Genomic DNA, 14424 nt, shown 5'->3' with positions numbered 1-14424 from the left:
CAAGGTCATGAACACATTCCGTATTATCTTCCAAAGGCTTTGTAGATTTGCCTTTCACGTTGGAGTCTTTACTCCACCTGGGACTGAGTTTTGAGGATGGCTTTAGGTAGGAGCACACCGCCCCCCAACCCCTACCAGCTTTGTCTTAAATCAAATGTCTGCATAGACAAGGGTCTGTTTTGGGGGTCTTTATTCTGTCCCACTTGTTTCTTAGTCTTCCCTGTGCCAACCCCACACCATCTTGATGATGAAGGGCCATCATGTGCCCTGATGTCTGGTACAGCAAGACCCCACCTCTTATCACTTGGTGTTTCAGCCATGCTTGTGTCTTGCAAACGTCACCTTTGTCCACCATCTGCTGGCTGCCCTCCCTCCCTCCTGCCCACCCCCAGCATCCCAGTGCCCCTCACCTGCCCTGCTCTTCGTGTCCCCAAAGCAAACATCTACTATCTGGTCACACCGGGAAATTCGCTGACGTGCTGTGTTGAATGACAGTTCCGTTGGAACGCAAGCTGCATGAGGCAGGATCTTTGCTGATTTGATTCTGTTGTCTCCCAAGTGGCAGGAGCAGTAAACACTTGTTGAATTGAATCTGTGTTTCCATGTTAATCTTGGAATCAGTATTTTAAGTTCCACAAAAACTTGGTTGGGATTTGGATAGAAATTTCTTTGGTTCTATAAATCAATATGGTAAGAATGAATGAATTTGGAGAGGATCTATATTGAGCTGTCCAATCCATGAACATGCTTATCTCCATTTATTTAGATCTTTTTTTTTTTAATGTGTCTGACAGTGTCTTAGAATCTTCCTTATAGTGATCTGCTACATTATGCCTAGACTTTAGATATTTTTGATGCTGTTATAAATAATGTCTAATTATGAAATTTTATTTTTCCAACATTGTTGCTAGTATACAGAAGTAAAGTTGAATATGGCACATAGATTTTGGGTCCAACGACTTTGCTGAACTCTCTATTCATTATCCTAATTTCTCTGAAGATTTTTCAGATTCTCTTGCGCATGCGACCGTGTCACCTGTGAATAAAGACAGTTTTGTTTCTTTCTTTACAAACTTGACCTGACTCACCGTGCTGCCCGCCACATCCAGGCTGACATTGAACAGTGGTACCAATGGGAACCTTTGTTTCCTTGTTGATCTCAAAGGGACAGCTTTCAACATTTCCCCATTAACTCGAGGTTTTAGGTAGACAGCCTTTATCAGATTAACAGGGTTCCCTTCTCTGAAGCAGCTAACATGCTTTCTTAAGAACAGAAATGGAATTTGATCGAATTCTTCTGCATCTGTTGAGATGCTCACCTGCATTGTGTCTTTTATTTATTTATTTATTTATTTATTTAATAAATATTTACTTTTGGCTGTGTTGGGTCTTCGTTTCTGTACGAGGGCTTTCTCCAGTTGTGGCAAGTGGGGGCCACTCTTCATCGCGGTGCGCGGGCCTCTCACTGTCGCGGCTTCTCTTGTTGCGGAGCACAGGCTCCAGACGCGCAGGCTCAGTAGTTGTGGCTCACGGGCCTAGTTGCTCCGCGGCATGTGGGATCTTCCCAGACCAGGGCTCGAACCTGTGTCCCCTGCATTGGCAGGCAGATTCTCAACCACTGCGCCACCAGGGAAGCCCTGCATTGTGTCTTTAACGTGTTAATGTGTGAACTGTCTTCGGGTGCCTGAGAGAACCTCAGAACCTTTGGGAAGAGGAGCACAGTTTATTCAGGGTAAGTGGGGGAGCCAGAGGAATAAGCACCCCCAGCTCACCCTCCTCCCACTGTCGGTCCCCCTGCCAGCTCCTCCCTTTTTTTAAAAAAAATTTTATTTATTTATTTATTTTTGGCTGCGTTGGGTCTTCGTTGCTGCGCGCAGGCTTTCTCTGGTTGCGGCGAGCAGGGGCTACTCTTCATTGCGGTGCGCGGGCTTCTCACGGCGGTGGTTTCTCTTGTTGTGGATCACGGGCTCTAGGCGCGTGGGCTTCAGTAGTTGTGGAATGCGGGCTTCAGTAGTTGCAGCACGCGGGCTCAGTAGTTGTGGCTCGCAGGCTCTAGAGTGCAGGCTCAGTAGTTGTGGCGCACGGGCTTAGTTGCTCCGCGGCATGTGGGATCTTCCCGGACCAGGGCTCGAACCCGTGTCCCCTGCATTGGCAGGCGGATTCTTAACCACTGCGCCACCAGGGAAGTCCCAGCTCTTCCCTTGATTGGTGTTTTCCTAGCATCTGTGTTTATCTGCTTGGCATCCATTAGCCATAAGGACAGACTAGCAGATAAAGTTGTTTGCATCTCTCCTGTGACCTGGAGCCCATTCTCAGCACCCCCTCTTTCCTTATCTCTCACTCACCAAGCAAGTATTCCCCTGCCCTGATCACCCAGGTCGCCAGGGCCAGGTACCAGACGACTAGGAACAGCCCCTGTGCCCCAGAGCCTGCTGGAATTATTTAAACTAACCAGTCCCAAGCGGTTCCCCTGCCCTGCTTTGCCTTTCCTGCGAGAATCCCACTTAGGGCTGTGGCCCAGGCCTTCCCCCTGCTCCTCCTGGGTCCCTGCCGGGTGTGCCGACCCTCTCATTTCTAGGCGTCTATGAGTAACATCAAATTTTTGTTTCAGGGTCCTTACCTCTGTGTGTCATCACTCAGTCTCTTGTATAACTTAAGATCCGGGCGCAAAACATCCCTTTGGCAGCGTGACGGGAAGGTGCAGGGCACGCGCTATATGGGATGTGAACGCATCCTGAGTGTCCAGCACTGCAAGCACGCGGGTGGCGGAGGGGACACGACACGAGGGGTACAGACCGGAGCCAGCTGTGGGCCCTGCTAGTCGTCCTCAGACGCACACCACCGTACAGGTGACGCAATGCTCATCAACACCTCGTCAGAACGGAAATGTGCTCGATCGTACGTTGTATGCAACGATAAACGTGCACCATGCATTGTTTCCTTTTCAAAAACGGAAGTCTTAGGAAATGGAATTGACCAGAACTGTTGTTTAGGGCACAAGAAACTAAGCTGTCCTACAAGCAGTGCATGTGTGGGCGGGGGCCACATTCTACGCAGCCCAACTCTGAACAAGACAAAACGAATTTCAATCAGTCCTGCTGGAAGAAAGACAACTATATTTCTATTCCTTCTTTCAAACGTGACGTCGCATTGTCATACGCTGAGATGACCGAAAAGGATGCGGCCAAAATGTGCCAGGAAAAGTATTATGGAGATGGATCAGGCAGCTAATGAATAAAAATATGTTGTTGTTTTTCCAGATTTTGTACGTTTTTGTCAGAATTTAAATTTGTCTTCATTTTTTTTCTCACTCTAAATAAATGTTCCCTTTCATACCTAATTTTGTGTCTGTAAGTTTGTATTCTTTTCCGTAAAGAGAGCCCCAAACTGTATGAGCTTCAGGCCCCACAAAACCTGGATCCAACTTGCTCCCTACCTCCTGTCCCCTGGGCCGGGGTGGAGGGAGGACCCGGAGGAGGTCCAGGGGTGATGGGAAGTGTTGCGCTCCTGAGGCCTTGGGTCATCCCGCCAGGGGGCCGACAGAATCTCCCAGAATCCTGCCTGAAGGTGGCCACCTGCAGTGCTCAGCGTAGCACCTGGCTCTCAGAGGGCCTGACGAACGAGAACTCCCTCCCCATCACCATGAAGTCACCCCAAAGTGAGTCGTTTATGCTCACATCCCTCCCTTCCTTCCTCTCTCCCTTCCTTTCTCCCTCCTTCCCTCTCCCCTCCCCCTCCCTCCCTCCCTTCCTTCCTTCCTCCCCTGCTTCCTTCCCTCCCAAATGTGGCGCCCCATGCTGGATGCGGGCTTGGTTTATAAAGACCTGAGCAGGACCAGGGCTGGGCCTGAGCCGTTCCAGTCTGGGGAAGGAGTCAGAGATGGTAAAAAGGAGAGTCTGGGCTCCTGATCGCTGGTTCTCAACTGGGGGCAGTTGGCAAGGCCTGGGTGGAAGCTGGTTGTCACAACTGGGTGGAGACATTGCTACCATCCTCTAGGGAGTAGAGCCAGGGATGCTGCTGAGGGCAGCCCCCTCTCACAGACCCAGTGCCGGGTGGGCGGAGGGGGACCCTGGTACCGAGCAGAGATGCTGGCTATGGCTGGGTGCGGTCCGGCCGTCAGAGAAGCAGTCAGGAGGTGGTGGTGGCTGGTGGGGCGGGTGGCAGTGCCACAGCAGGACAAGGATGCTCGTTCCCATTTCGTACAAGGACAGAGTCCTGGAGGGTTGTGTCCCCCCGGCAGCCGAGCCAAAGCCACAGCTCTGGATCTGAATCCCAGTTACTTTGCCAAAGAATACTTTTCTTTTTTTAAAATATTTATTTATTTGGTTGCACCGGGTCTTAGCTGCGGCTCGCCGGCTCCTTAGTTGTGGCATGCAAACTCTTAGTTGTGGCATGTGGGATCCAGTTCCCCGACCAGGGATCGAATGCTGGACCCCTGCATTGCGAGCATGGAGTCTTAACCATTGGACCACCAGGGAAGTCCCCGCCAAAGAACACTTTTCGTGTGCAGAGAAATTCGACCTTCCCAAATCATGTTCTTATTTTGTCCTCCCAGCGTTTCCAAGAATTAGGAGGGAAAGGTCCTTTCTCCCCATTTTGCAGAGACTGCAGAGACCTTATTGAGGTCTCGCGGGCTTCTTTGCATTTTCGAGGGGTGGTATAATTGAGCTGCCGCTGTGTGTATGGGCGGGGAGCAGGATTCGGGGTGCAGCCGGGCTCACCCAGCGCCCCCCGCATCTCCTGGGCTCAGCACACTCGAGTGTGGATACCCCTTGTGTGGATAAAGGAGCTGCAGCTCAGAAAGGTGCCCCCGGACCCCTGGCCGCTCCCCATGGCCAGTCAGCCAGAGGCAGGGCTGAGATCCCCGGCCTGGCTGCCCCCAGGCCTGACGGCCCGCTGGGGTTGGCATCGGCCTGTCCTGCTGGACTGGGCACTCCTTGGCGAAGGGCCGGGTGTTCGTGAGAAGGGGGATGGGCGGCTGCTCTGCAACCTGGCTGTGCAGCCTGGGTCCTGACCTAACCTCTCAGTTTGCTCATCTGTGAAGTGGGCTGGGCTCTAGTCCTGTCCTCCCCACGGTGGATAGTGTTCCAGTGAGAATGGTGCATGGGGTCCTGAGGGGGAGGGTGGTGGGTGTGTGTCTGGGCCAGCCTGTGGGCCCAGCCAGGGTCCCTCCAGGGCAGGGAGGGCCTGGAGACAGGAATGCGAAGGGGCCAGCGCAGGGACCCCTAGGGGTGGGTGGGGACCCAGCTTCCACCAGGCTGTGCCCTTCCAGTGACCTGTGAGTCAGAACTGGCCCCGGAGGGAGGGAGGCAGGGCGGGCAGGGTCCGGGGCCAGAGGAGAGTGGTTTGGGCAGGTTGGGGGTGGGGGCAGTGGTGTCCTGTGCTCGCTGGCCGCACTCTCTCCCTGGGGAGGATGGTCCGGCTTCTCCTGAGTGGAGGGGCTGGGCGGCCACATCTGAAATGTGGTGTCAGGGGCCAGACAGGGTTGGCACGTGTGGGTACATGAAACAGGGACACACGCTGTAGTGGAGATTCTTTCCTTCCAGCTTCTTCCATGGAAGGCTCAGACTGAAATTCAAGGCTGATTGTACAGTGAGAGCCGGTGAGGTGCGGCGTTGCCTTGCAGCTTGAGGTCGGCCATGGTGGGCGTCTGTGCAGACGCTGCACCCCAAGCCTTTCCCCAGAGCTGGGGTGCACAAGCAGCGGCACTCACCCTGAGGCCTGGGGACGCCCGCACCCCGCCCGCCGCCTCCCTGACAGGGAAGCTCAGCAAAGGCATCTGCGTGAGTCTCAAACCACAAGGCGGGAACGGAAGCCTCCATCCCGAATCTCCCCTCCGCAGCCTCTGCTCACACCCCCCCTCCTGGTGTCTTGGAGGACGCCAGAGCCCTGTTGCCAAGGGTTTCCAAGCGGCAGCTATGGCAACCGGCCTGGGAACCATCCCAGGGGACCTCCAGGCTGGGCCCGCCCCTTCCCTGGCCCAGCATCTCCTCCTCAGCAACCTGGTAAGTGCATGTCCCCCTCTGCCCTGGGAGGGAGGTGGGCCCAGCTGCTCACCCACACCAGGAGCCCCACTGCGGTCTCAGAGCCTGAAACCCCCCACTGCTACCCAAGCCCCCAGGGTCCTGCTCGCTGCCAGACCCAGGGGAGGAAGGAGAGGCCGAGGGGGTCACCATCCCCTCGCCTGTGAAAGCCGGACTCCGGGCATGATAACCCTTGGCCCTGACCCGTTTGGGGCAGAGGGTCCTGAGCTCCTTGGAGTCCTTCCATGCTGGGGGTCCTGGGGGTGCGGGAGGGTTTGGGGTTCTGTAGGGGTAAGGCTCCAGTCCCTTTGGTTCCCATGGGTTCCCCAAGGCCATGTGTCTGGGATGTTATACAGGAGACAGAATGGGGCAGAGCCCAGGATTAAAATGGGGGGACGTCTCGGGCCTGAAAAGAAGGGTTCACATGACATCTGAACTTGCAGCTTCAGGACTGATGTCCACAGCTGGGCTTGTCCTGCTGGGTCTCTGTGTGGTCACTGCACCTCATGGGAAACTCTTGGGTGCATCTGTCCTCGAGCCGTGCTTGGGGCTGTTGTTTGTCTGTGCTGGGGGGATGGGCAGCGGAGGAGGCCCGGCTTGTGTCTCCCAATCCCCCTCCATCCTCCTTCACTCCCCACCTGGTCAGGAATTCTCTCTCTCTCTCTGCGTTTGCCTCTGTGCTGCTGAATGCGGCTAACGGTCAGCTTTGCTGTCCTGTGCCTTCCAGCTCTGACAAAGCAGAGCCCTGGAACCTGCTGTGTTTTCCCCTCGTCTCCCCACAGCGTGTTGGTTTATTCTCGCTGCACGGTTAGACCATGCCACGTTTGCGTTCAACTTCCTAGGCTAGTCTCATTCCCATTTTTGATAGTTTTTTAAATGTCTTCGGTTAATCGCATTTAAGGTGCTCTGCCCCGCCTTTGCCACAATTCTCTCCGTCGTGCTTTGCAGGGAGGACGTGTGCTCATCAGTCCCTCCAGGAAACCTCGTGTGCTCCAGCCTTTCTCCTGGCTTCTGGGATTGCTGACGATGCTTGGAGACCCTTAGCTTGTGACCGCAACACTCAGTCTCTGCGTTCCCCATCACGTGGCCTCCTCCCCGTGTGTCTGTGTCTTTTTTTCCTTCTTCTAAGGACACCAGTCATCTTGTATCAGGGCCCACCCTAATTAAGTATGACCTCATCTTAACTTGATCACACCTGCAAAGACCCCATTTCCACAGAAGGTCACATTCACAGGTACAGGGGCTCAGGGCTTCAACATATATTTTGGCAGGGGCGTGGCACACTTCAAACCACAGGCATCTTTTAGGTATTGTTCTATTTCTCCTGGCATTTGATGTGCCCGTTGAGAATCTGATGCTAACATGCTTCTCTTTCCTTGATAAGATGCTTGTTCTTTTTGTCTTGCTGCCCAGATTTTTTTTCTCTGCCTTTCAAGCCCGTTTATTGACCAGGCTATGTCGTGCTAGTCACCATTCCATGGTCAGCCTACCCAAGTACATGGCACGTACTTTGATACACAGACGCACATCTTCCTTTATTCCAAGAAAGCTTTCTTGAGTAATGGTTTAAATATTTGTTCTGATCTATTACAGTTTTGGTGGTCACCTTGAGGACTTCGATTATGCATATGTTTGAGCTCTTTTGTCTTTTATAGTTACCATTTTCTCTCTAGTCCTGTTTAATCTCTTTCCTGTTTCTTCTCATTTGCTCACTTTTCCCCTTTTTTATGTCCCTTACTGTGATCTCCATCTATCATCTTCTCATCTCCCTCGTAACTTCGTCGCTTCATTTCTGAAATGGTTTTGTCTTTTTCTTCCATTTCTTTCCTGGATTACGTCAGTTCCCATCTCAGACTCCCTTGCCCACCCTTCCCTGGATCACGGTCTTCCTTCATGTTGCATTATTAGATGACGGGTTTTGCTGGTTGTGACATTTGTCTGGTGAGAGTCTTCATCTACAGGGAGACAGTGCGGCCTTGAAAGTGGAGAAGATGCTCATTTCTTGTTACTCATCTTTGCATGGGATGAATTTCCCTGGACACGTAGAAGGTTCTCGCAAGGGTGCGGGGCCGTGGTTCCTGCCCTCAGCACAGCGCATTCCCGTCTGGCACCTGGACGGGCTCTTCCTTGAGCTCCTGACCCCTGGTTGCAGCTGGTGGTTTTGCCAGTGCCCGAGTGATAGCGGCCCTGCACCCGGACGAGCCAGTTCAGCCCGACTTTATTGGTCTGAAGTTCTAGAACCGCCTACACGATCTGGGGTGAGAAGGGTCAGGACAGGGCTGCCTCAGCAGGGCACGGCAGTGAGGCTTGGACGCGAAGGAACGGGGGGAAGCGTCTGGGTGATGGTCTTGCTTTGTAGCTTGATGGGGTTTGCATTTGTCAAACTCTTTGAGTGACACACTGAGATTTGTACATCTCACTGGCATGGGTTGAATCGTGTCCCCCCAGATTCATATGTGAAGCCCCTAGCACCTCAGAATGTGACCTTATCTGGAAATAGGGTCACTGCAGAGGTAATTAGTTAAGATGATGTCATACTGGAGCAGGGTGGGCCCCTAATCCAATATGACTGGTGTCCTCATACAAACGGGGCATTTGGACACAGACAAGACTACAGGGAGAGGCCATGTGAAGGTGAAGGTAGAGATGAGCTGAGGTGAAGCATCTACAAGCCAAGGAACACCAAAGATTGCCAGCAAACCAGCAGCCAGGGGAGCGGCCTGGAACAGAGGCTCCCTCACAGCCTCAGAAGGAACCGGCCCTGCTGACACCCTGATCTTGCACTTCTGGTCTCCAGAGCTGAGACGATAAACTTCTGCTGTTCCAGCCGCCCAGTCTGTGGTACTTTGTCATGGCAGCCCCGGGACACTAATATTATCTCTGGAGAGTCTACTTAAAACTGTAAGTGTTGAACTCTAGTTAATGATATGCATGCAGAATTGTTTAGAAGCGAAGGGTCCTGATGTCTGCGACGTCCTTGGAAATGCGGCAGGAAATCAAGAGGTCGATGGACAGATGGAGAGGCGGGTAAATGGACGTAGCGGGGAGAAAGTGAGTTTAAAAAGCGGTGACTGGGACTTCCCTGGCAGTCCAGTGGTTAAGACTCCGCACTTCCACTGTAGGGGACGTGAGTTCGAAACCTGATTGGGGAACTAAGATCCTGCATGCTACAAACAAGCAAACAAACAAACAAAAGCAGTGACTGCCTGGGTGGAGGGTATATGGGTGTTGACTGAACACCTTCTATCCTTCTGCATGTTGGAAGATTTTTAGGATAAAATGTTGAAAAAAATGTTTATCTAGACCCTCCAGGTGTCTCTGAATAATCAAGTGAAAAGACCACTATATGAGAATGGGGGCTCTTTCAGTGGACGCTCAGGTCACACGTGAGCGTGATGCAGGCCCCCGTGCAGGACCCACAGGAGAAAGATCTCCAGCTCAGCTCCCTAGCTCTGAGCCTGCACCCACTTTGCGGCCCCAAAGGGCCGATGTGAGGCGGGAACCTAGTTCAGGCTTGCCTGAGAGAGCTGTGGTCCTTGGTGGGGAGTCTGCCCCACCCCGGGCATCACAGGCCCCCACCCAGCCCCACCCCATCACCCCCGCCCCAGGGCCTCCTTAGGGAGCGAGTGTGTGTCCCTGCTGGGCAGGCCAAGGCCGCCGTAAACAGAACACAACAGACGGGCCTTAAACAACCAACGTTCACTCCTCATGGTCTGCTGGTGGGGACACTGGGGTCAGGGTGGGTCCTGGGGGGGAGGCCCCTTCCTGGTTCGTCCTCAGAGCCTCCCCGGGGTATACTCGGCAGGGCGGGAGCGACAGGTCTCCCCTCTGTTCCCGATTTGATAAAGACACTAATCCCTTAACGGGGCCCCGCTCTTACAACCTCATGTGACCCTAATCACTCCACAAACCATCACACTGGGGGTTAGGGTTCCAGCGTATGAATTTGGGGGCGCACAGCATTCAGTCCACAGCAAGAGGGTGAGAGACGAAAGGGGAGCAGGAAAGAAGGGGGGGAAGAAAGGGGCAGAGAGAGAGGCGTCCCGGGCAGCGACAAGGACTTTCTCCCTCTGGGTGACCTCTGTCAGCCCGGCCCTTCAGCTCCCTCTCTGGATGTGGTTTTGTCCCCTGGCACCCTGGTCCCCTCCAGGCTGCAGCGAGGACCCGCCTGGGATGGACGCTGGTGGAGGGGGTGTGACGAGGCGCAGGTGACTTCAGGGGAGGCCGCGTTGTAGGTGGTCCCTGGGGATGCCGACAGCATCAGCAAAAGCAGTGGCTCCGGTTGTTATGGGTCTGCCTTGTGCAGGAGCCACGTGTTCCCAGACATTCCTGCTCCCTGTCCTCTGTGGGAAGAGACCCCGCGTTTTAGCTGGCCACAGAGCTGCTCAGAATAAAAGGCTACATCTCCCAACCTCCCTCCCTGGCAGCTAAGTGAGGCCAAGTGACTGTGTTTGGGCCAATGAAATAAAAGAGGAAGTTCTCTGTGAGGCTTCCAGGAAGGCTGCTTAAAAAAGGAACTTACTCCTGGGAGGGGCCCTTTCCTGCCCTGTACTTTCACAGCTTTCTTCTTCCTGTCCCATGGTCTTGATGGCTGGAGCTCCAGCAGCCATCTCGGACCATGAAGTGGCTTTGGGGATGGTGAGAAGCAGACGGCAAGAGTCTGCGTCCTTGAGGACACTGAAGAGCTGCCACGCCTCCCTGGATTGGTCACCTTCAGACCTTTTTTACTTAGGAAAAAATAAGCCTCTATCTTGTTTATGCCTCTTTTGTTGGGATTGCTTATGTGCAACCAAGCCAAACCATAATGGATACATTATTGCTGATATTCAGCGTAACCTTAACCGCTCTCCTACAGAGGGACAAACGGAGGCCCAGAGAGGTCAAGGCACTTGCTCAGGGTCACACAGCTGGAAGTAGCAGGTAAGCCCTGAATGCAGAGAGGGCACTCACCCAAGGACAACTTCACGGAAGACAGGTGGGTGCAGATTCCAAACGTGCCCCTCCTCCTTGCCAGCAGCGTCTGCATTCCTCTGCATCAAAGTGACTTGTGACTCGTGACTCTGACGCCGGCAGCCTGCGGTGCTTCAGACAGGGCGACATCGTGCGTGGGAGCAGAGCCATGCAGGTTCCTGTAGCTCCGCGGGCTCTTGCTATTTCTGGAACGTTGCGGGGAGGGAGGGTTACTGGAGGTAAGATAACTGTAGTGTCACTCTGTGGCCTCCACTGGGAGGGGTAGTGCGCGTTTAGGGGCACCTGCTCTGTCGCCGCTGTCACTCTATCTGCATCGTCACTCTGTAGGGAAGGAGACTCGCCCTGCCTGTGCGTCCTGCGCACACCAGGGCGGGTGTGGGTGTGTGTGGACCGGTCCTGCCCTGGAGAGCCTGCTTCTTCCCAGATCCTCCTGGACCGCAGCCCTGCACTGGGACTTTGTCACTGTGCGAAGTCCCCAGTTTCTTAGATAATTCACTCATTCACGTGTGTTGAGCGCTCACCTTGTGCCAGACCCCGAGCTGGGCTCCAGGAGGAGGCCGGGTGGACAGCGGCTGAACTCCTGCGCAGTCTGACAGTTTGGCGAGGGACACGAGTGAGGGGCTGAGAGCAGATAGAGGAGAACTCTCCTTTCGGGGGGGTGGCAGCGGCACGAGACCCCCTCCAGCTTCCCAGGGGAACAGCCTAACAGGCAGCTCTGTAAATGGCTGCACAGAAGTGAGACTCTGTTCAGTATCACTGAGAACTGTGCTGTGGTCCTCGCGGTCGCAAAGGAAAGCCAGCAGGAGAGAGAACCTGTGAAGGCTGCGTGGGAGGAGCCTGGAAGCAGCCCCAAGGCCCGGGCTGGGGTCGTGGCCATCAGAGTGGCTGGAGGTGGAGACAGTGGGCTTGAGGAGGGGCCTGGTCTGGGGGGTAGGCCTGGGGGTCATCTCAGTCCCTTGGCTGGCTCCCCAATACTGCCCAGCCCCCTCCCTCTGTGCCCGGCCCAGTGCTGGTGACGCAGGGACTGATAGAGCTTCCTGCAAAGCATGGCGCTGAGGTTGCTCTGTGATCCATCCATCTACTCACCCACCCATCCACTCACCCATTCCCTCAAACATCCATCCATCCATCCATCCATCCATCCATCCATCCATCCTTCTACCATCCGCCCATCCACTCACCCATTCCCTCAAACATCCATCCATCCATCCATCCATCCATCCATCCATCCATCCTTCTACCATCCGCCCATCCACTCACCCATTCCCTCAAACATCCATCCATCCATCCATCCATCCTTCTACCATCCGCCCATCCACTCACCACCCACCTACCTATTAAATCAAAAATCGGTACATCCATCCTCCCATTCATCCACCTATCTATCCATCTACCATCTAGACATCTCCCTTCCTTCCTTCCTTCTTTTCTTTTATCCACCCCCATCCCACATCCATTTTTCCGTCCATCCACCCATCATCTGTCCACCCATCCCCCATCCTATCCATTTATCTTTCACTCATCTGCCCATCTATCCATCTCCCATCCATGTACCACCCTCCCATCTAGCCATCTTCCTTCCTTCCTTCTTTTCTTTTATCCACCCCCATCCCACATCCATTTTTCCGTCCATCCATCCACCCATCCCCCATCCCACCCATTTATCATTCACCCATCTGCCCATCTATCCATCTCCCATCCATGTACCACCCTCCCATCTAGCCATCTTCCTTCCTTCTTTTCTTTTATCCATCCCTATCCCACATCCATTTTCCCATCCATCCACCCATCATCCATCCACCCATCCCCCATCCCATCCATTTATCATTCACCCATCTGCCCATCTATCCATCTCCCATCCATGTACCACCCTCCCCTCTAGCCATCTTCCTTCCTTCCTTTCTTCCTTCCACTCCCTCCTGTCCTACCCATCCATCCACCCACCTACCCGTCCATTGTCTCTCCCCCCAGCAGCTGTTTACAGAACGCCTGCGGTGCCGAGGTGCTGGGGGTCAACCACCGCCCTGCTCTGGGCTGGGCTTCCTGATGGGGCAGGCGGACACTTAGCGGGCTGGTTTCCGATGGTGGTAAGTGCTGTGAAGGAAATAAAACAGAGAGATGGGGTAGAGAGCTGCCAGGGTCTCCAAGGGGACCAAGAAATAGCCAACTCTTCCATTCTGAGTCCTGAACCCATGGAGAAATGAGGCATGAAGGCAGTAGCCGGGCCCCCAAACTGTCTTCACCGGGGCCATCTTCTCCAACGGGCACAGCGGGTTCAGTGCCAGGGCCCTTGAGACTTTTAGGGGCCATGAAAAATGTTTGAACTCCTTTCATTTTTTTTATTTTTTAAAGAATTGAAAACAAAGTCTTTCTTGAATTTGTTACAATATTGCTTTTGCTTTATGTTTCAGTTTTCTGGCCCCGAGACACGCGGGGATCTTAGCTCCCAGACCAGGAGTTGAACCCACACCCCCTGCATTGGAAGGGGAAATCTTAACCACTGGACCACCAGGGAAGTCCCTGAACTTCTTTTAAAACTGGAAGAAAGCATAACCCAACTTGGATTATATTCATCTTCATACCAACACAGTTGTAAACTATCATTTCCAATATTTGTGTGCAGAGCCGGGACCCCACGAGACCACCGTGCGGGTCTGCCCTTTGTTCCTGATGGGCTGGTCGGAGGACACACCTCAGCGTGAAGGCCAGCTGGGCCTCCCACCCGACCCCCAGCGTGAGACCAACTGCCGGGCCCAGAGACCCCAGGGGGAGCCCCCAGCCTACACAGCACAGCCCCTGCAGGCGTGGGGGCAGGGGTGGGGGGCAGTGGGCTGAGCATGCGCAGTGGACCCCCCCCCCCAGTTTGCCAACCTCCTTCCTGCGTGGGGGTCGGTGAAGAAAGGTGAGAGAGAGGCAGGAGTTGGAGCCATTGGCTTTCTCCCTGGGGAAAGAGCCTCAGGGGCTGGGGAGAAGCGCACCCACCTTCCCACACTTTGTCCCCTGGCCGAGGGCTTTGCCACCACGCCTGTGGTCCGCTGGGAGGGGGAGCTGCCCCTGGGGGGTGGGACAGCCCTGTCTCCCCTTCATGAGGCCACTCCCGGTGTTGGGGGCAGTTTGGGTTCACCCCGGGGCTGAGGAAGCTGACCCCAAGGCCCCTTTGTACCAAAGCTGACAATTCACCCTCTACTGGCCGACCCCCACCCCCACCCCCCACCCCCCCGCATCCACCCTGCTGTCAGCCGAGCTGCGAGGGGTCTGCGGCAGCTCCAGAAGCCAAAGTCCAAAAGCTTATGTTAAGCCCCCGGATTATCTTCTCCAATTTCTTTTATTCTCCCCCGCCCCGACCTCTGTCACCGTCAAGAGGTCCTCTGTGGCGTGGCAGAGCTGGGCTGCTCTGGCCGCTGCAGCAGGTGTTTTAGGGACACGAGCG

General features: G+C 54.4%; 1 long non-coding RNA gene across 3 annotated transcripts; it reads left to right on the top strand.

Moving 5' to 3' along the window:
• Positions 1-5399: 5399 nt before the first annotated feature.
• Positions 5400-14187, top strand: LOC309628328. 3 transcript variants are annotated; one of them, XR_014244424.1, is made up of 4 exons: positions 5400-6005; positions 6467-8924; positions 10879-10998; positions 13406-14187. It is a non-coding gene; the product is annotated as an uncharacterized lncRNA (long non-coding RNA). The 3 variants fall into 3 exon arrangements; XR_014244425.1 differs by having other exon boundaries at positions 5400-6544; positions 8821-8924; XR_014244426.1 differs by having other exon boundaries at positions 5400-8924.
• The last annotated feature ends 237 nt before the right edge of the window (positions 14188-14424 follow it).

Source organism: Balaenoptera borealis (assembly GCF_965194805.1).
Source record: "Balaenoptera borealis genome assembly, chromosome: 4".
Lineage (NCBI taxonomy): Eukaryota > Metazoa > Chordata > Mammalia > Artiodactyla > Balaenopteridae > Balaenoptera > Balaenoptera borealis.
This window is presented reverse-complemented; position numbering and strand designations above follow the sequence as displayed.